Genomic DNA, 6000 nt, shown 5'->3' with positions numbered 1-6000 from the left:
AGGAAAAAAGAAATATACTTTTTCAGTCTTGAGCAGAGGCCTGATACAGATAATCAAATTACTTAAAGGCAGGGACAATGTCAGCCCAGCAGCTTTATTAAAAATGAACAGAATCGCAGATTAAAAAGCATAACTTTTTAAAGTGCATTTTAAAACCGAAAACTGGTGGCACTTTCCTACTCAAAGGGTCTGGCAATATGGAACAAGCTACCCAACCATGTTGAAGCTGATACCCTGCCATCTTTCAAGAAATCACTAGATGATGCTTTTGGGTCAATAAACTACTTTGTCACGATCTTAATCCCTCCTCTTAAGGGCGCTCCGGCCCTTTCGTATTTTAGTTGATAACATGCACCTGCCCTCTGTTCTGTCTCCTTATTTAAGCCTGTTGCTCTCTTTATTCCTGGCTCAGCACTGGGAGATGGACACCCGGAAGCCCGCTTACCAGCAGGTCCAGGAGAGACCCAAAGGCATAGGCTTTATCACAGCGTCCTGACCATCTGAGACTGGGGCTCGGAGTGCTTGGCTGCGTTATCCTGGTTTTATTCACTGTCCCTGTTCCGGATCCTGTTCCGGATTTTAACTGTGTTTGTTTTGTCTTGGATGGATCCCAGGGTTTTGGACTTTGGACTGTTCCCCAGATTCCCCCTTTTGGACTGCCTGAACTTTTTTGCCATCGCCATATCCCCCGAGCACCGGATCACCGTAGTCACGCCCCCCTGTCTGTCAACCCCTCCTGATCCTCCTCGTCTCCTCCCCTGATGTCCTTCTCCACTTACTTCCAGATTATACCATCTACATAGGGCCCTGAACTATGCTTTTGCGGGAGCTTGGACCAGCTCCCGTTACACTACTAACTGCCAGATGGGCTAAATGGCAGGCTCCTCTTGCTTGTAACCTTTCTTATGTTCTTAATCAATCCATCCATTTTCTAACCGATTCATCCAATTCAGGGGTGCAGCAGAGCTGGAGCTTATCTCAGCAAGCAGAGGCCGCAAGGCAGGGTACACCCTGGATGGGATCTCGGGGCAGACAAAAACACAGACATACACACACGCACCACCGCCAATTTTCCCAGAAGTCAGTTAACCTACTAGAATGTTTTTGGACTGTGGGAGAAAACCAGAGCACCCGGAGAAAACCCACGCAAACATGGGGATAATGATCCCAACACCCCAGTGCTGCATGGCAACAATGTGCCACCAAGGGCAAACATGCCTGCCATGTTCTAAATCACTACCATTAATACCTAGTGTTCTATCATTTCCTTTTGCAAAGAAAATCTTACAATTAATACTTCCGTCTTTCTTATAGGAGCCATGTTGCCTTGAAAAGAGACTTATGAAAAGGTGATTGAAGTTTACAAATCTATTTTAAACCTTTTTCTGAACTTTTTTTTTATTTTTTGAAAATCATCAGGTTTGTTTTAATATAAGATATTTGGCATTATTAGTGGGCATTATCCACCCTCCAGCTGGTATAGCAACACAGTTATATAAGGAAGCGTCTGGCCCTGCAGCTCATACTTTGAACTTGTGAATCTCTGTTCTCTTGGAATGAAACAAGATGGAAAACAGGTTTTGTGATGATTGGAATTTCCAATCGAATAAAAGGAGGACTACTGTACACTTACAGCTTAAAAGTTGTAATAGAATTTCCCATCATTATGGGTGATACATTTCATATCTAAACCTGGGGCTTCCAATCCTAGCTCTGAGGAATCACACACATACTGATTTGTGTACTAGCTGTGCTCTTTAATTAGTTAAACTCTTTAATTCATTAACTGTATTAACAGTTTACTTGATTTGGAACCTGTGCAAGTTGTTTGCTTCTCAAATGCTGGAGATTTTAAATTACAAACAGCAAGAAACCTCTAACATTTAAGAGTAGAACAAAAAAATCAAAAGATACTGAGCCATCAGCCACCTGTGAGCCACCAGGATTGGGATCTGGAAACTCCAATCTAAAGATTATGTTTTTGGGGATAATAAGTTATAAATGTAATCATAATTTGTAGCATTTAATTGCAACACATACAGGATTAAGAATATTTATTTAACATACATTTCCTTATAATTTCTCTACATTATTAAAGTAAAGACCATAGCAAGACTATGATATATATAAAGGAGTACTGGTTTCAGTCTCATGCAATCTGATTGATTGTGGGATAATTCAAAAGCAGGTTTATGTATCCTGTCAAGTCTGACCTTTTCTAGACAGACAACTGCTGTGACTGTGTCTTCAATTTGTCATGAAACTAAAAACCCTGGAGGCTTTCAATTCCACAAACCCAGCACATCTCTTTGTGTTGTCTTGTTTAGCACAGTGTACCTTATGAAGGCACCAGTACCAGAAAGTGAAATGTATTTAGTATAATTTGCAATTGTTTTTTTTTAATGTTTGCCCATTCAATTTACTGAGAGTGAAGGGGAAATCCTTATATTGAATACCTAGGAACATTAGCTGTGCAGAAAGTTAGTTTCTTTATTCCTCCTCCTAACAGCTCCTGTATTCACAGGTATATATGGACATCTTATTTGGTGTCTCTTCCTGCTACAGTTATTACTTTTTAATATCTTCAGATACCTGAATGATTAGATTTTTTCACATGATAAGTTTTGAAGTGCCCTGAGTATACAGTGTAGTTCATATTTGTGTGTGAATTCTTGACATAGTTCATGACAGTATTAATAAAAAGAAATCAATATCATGTTTAACACATGTTTATCTGGCAGAATGATGCAGCAATAGAGTGATCTATGTGATCTAATCAGTTTATTAGAGAAAAGGGGTAAAATTATAACTATTTTATATGCCTGTGAAGTATATGGTTAATTATGCCACTCAATAATAATAATAACTCATAATTGCTTACACTTAGATAGCGCTTTTCTGGACACTCCACTCAAAGCGCTTTACAGGTAATGGGGATCCCCTCCACCACCACCAATGTGCAGCATCCACCTGGATGATGCGACAGCGGCCATAGTGCGCCAGAACGCTCACCACACATCAGCTATCAGAGGGGAGGAGAGCAGAGTAATGAAGCCAATTCATAGATAAATATATGAATAGCATATGGTCAAAAAACCCTTTATTTCTAATATAGTGGGGCAGAATCATTTTGCTGAAATCTTGAGATTTGTACATTTATAGCTTGAGAACATTCACAATTATTCATCTTCAAAATCTATATATGTGTATAATGATGTTGTTTAAATGTTTTTTGTAATACTTAGCATATAAAATCAAATTAAATCTGCTGCTTTCCCTTCTGTTATATATTATTTATAGTGTTTTGAATACTGCAGTTAAAAATACTGCTGAGGGGCTTCTAAGTGTTAGTATAACTCTTTGTCTTCTAGTGTGAATTGCAATGCAGTGGAAATCTACCATGAAATAATATGTGCTGCTAAATTCCAACAAAATATTGAATCTTGAAGTTATGAGTCTTTTAATTTACCACTTGAGCTTTCTGATTTTTCCGAATGCTTCATGAAATGGATTGTTCTAATCTGCTACAGCATAGTTGAATTATTGAAAACAGAAAACGGAAACATGAGTTTTGCAAGCACCCCAAAAAATGTCTTCTTTCAGTCTGGCCCAATGCTCCTATGGACACCGAGACAGAACAGGTTAATAATTAAAATAAATAAATCAAAAGTCTAAATTGAGCATTAATCATTCAAGACATCATTCTACATGCATAGTTTTTCCACACACACCGTACGTGTATGTATTTGCAATGCATGTTGTATGTATTTCTTTTTTCAGTAAGCCCAATTTTATTTTGTATTAATCTTATTTTAATATATTTCTGTTGTATTTACAGATTTACCCTCAATCCAGTAAATACTACTGATCACTGGTGCCTGTGCCAGTCAGTGTCTGAATTTAGGACATTTTATACCTTTGTAAATGTGGGATTAAAAATAATTTATGGTGTTAGTTGCAATCCCTATATACATTGTAATATACATTGTAATGGTATTTCATGGAAATCAAATATTTATAAATGTTCAGTAAAGCTATCCTGTCTTAATTATCTACCTGATGGAACACAATGATAGTCCTATTTCCAGTTTTAAAATAATAAAGACACTACAATGTACTGCTTCTGTTACATCTTCAAAGATTTTAATTGTGATCTAGATTTATTCATCTTTGACTTCACATGGGAAAGAAATGCAACACCTCAAAGAAACTGATTTGACTATTGTCGGAAGCTGATTACATACAACAAAAAGCAGGAACAGGGTGCAAAATATTGATGTTATTTCTACACTAAACCACTCTACATACAATGTTAATGACATTTTAAATTCCAAACAATTAGGCTCACAGCTGGATAATGAAAAATTAATTAACAATCCTACTTAATAATAAATCTCAATACAGAATATAGTGTTAATGTGTGCAAATCGGAGTTTGTTATTTGAAACCTTATAGAAATATATTCACATTGATTCCAAAACTCAAACATGTTTTGCATATGTAGCAGTTAATATATATGATAGTTCTAGATTAGAATGAAAATTTTAATCTTAATCTGCAGAAATCAATCAAATCACCTTTCACAACAGAATTTATTTAAAGAAAGAAGCATAATTATGGAATCTTTTTTCACTTTTTATTAAATATAGTATCGGATTTCCACTCTTTCCCACAATAAATATTGATATAAGAAAGCTAAAATAATCTTCACTGCATTGTTCAATTTTCACATTGTTTTATTTTAAATACAAGGCCTTGTTTTAATTATGGATAAGTTTATATCACCACCATTTTATTCCATGCGTGTTATACATGGTTTTTAGGTTTTATCATTGGTTCTTAAATTCCATGTCCGTGCACTATTTTAGCAAAAATTACTTCTATAAAGTATCTTCATGACTTTGTCGAGACTAAATGAGCAACAACTCATACACTCATATTTATATACTGTATATTTCCATTTTGCAGGTTTGATGACATTAGAAATTTCTGCTAATAGTGGATCAGTCGAGCAGCCAGTATAAAACGATGTTTTGCTGCATGTTCACAACTGTCTGTGAAACTATGAAACCATTCAAGCCACAGTAGTTGACACAGCTCTGTTTGAGGCATACAGTAGGTAGTGGAATTCTGGTATTCTGGAATTCAACTTCCTATTGGTGGTGTGTTTATTTGCCTGTAAACCTGCTAAATTGACACATTAGCCAGGTATTCAGCGATGCAGCTGACTGAGACACTTGAACCAACACCCATACTGTATCTCTTGTGAAGTTGCTTATATCAGTCTAATTTCCCATAGCACAGCATAATTATGGAAAGACTCAGTCTGCAGGTTCTTTACAGTTTTCAGGCATTTTGGGACTCACCATTTGTTGAACCATTCCCATTACTTTGGACAGAATAGGTCACTTCTACAAATAGATCACATTTATCTCTAATTCAGTGGGGGTACTGTGTATAATGAGTATTTAGAAACATGACATTCTACTAAAATTCAAACTAAAGTTTCATACCTTACGGTATATACCAGCATATCAAACTCCAAATTCTCCTTGTACAAAATTCAAAATTCCGAAATGGAGAACTTCTGCTGCCTCACTCCTTTTCTGCATGCTGACAGTGTTTCACTGCGATATAAATAAATAATTTTGGGGGAACATTAATAAAAGCCTTAGTGCTATTAATAAATCTGTGATATATTGATAAGTATTAGAAGTAACTACGTTTTTTCTCAATTCAAGAACGTTTCCTTACGCATGTTTTTAACGTAACATTTGGCGTTTCAAGTCTATTTGCCACAAAACCTAACATTATTATATAAGTATGATCTCTCTTTTTGTAGTCTATACACCAATTAAATTACTAATTAAGTTATTTTACTTTAAAAAAAATATAAAAATCTGTAATTTACAACTCAACCGAAAAAAAGAAAAGAATGGAAATGGGTTTAATATTTCGATACAACGCATGAAGTTCAACGATATAATATTATTTATGCTT

Source organism: Atractosteus spatula, chromosome 2 (genome assembly GCF_055471065.1).
Source record: "Atractosteus spatula isolate fAtrSpa1 chromosome 2, fAtrSpa1.hap1, whole genome shotgun sequence".
Lineage (NCBI taxonomy): Eukaryota > Metazoa > Chordata > Actinopteri > Semionotiformes > Lepisosteidae > Atractosteus > Atractosteus spatula.
Note: the sequence above shows the minus strand (reverse complement) of the source record.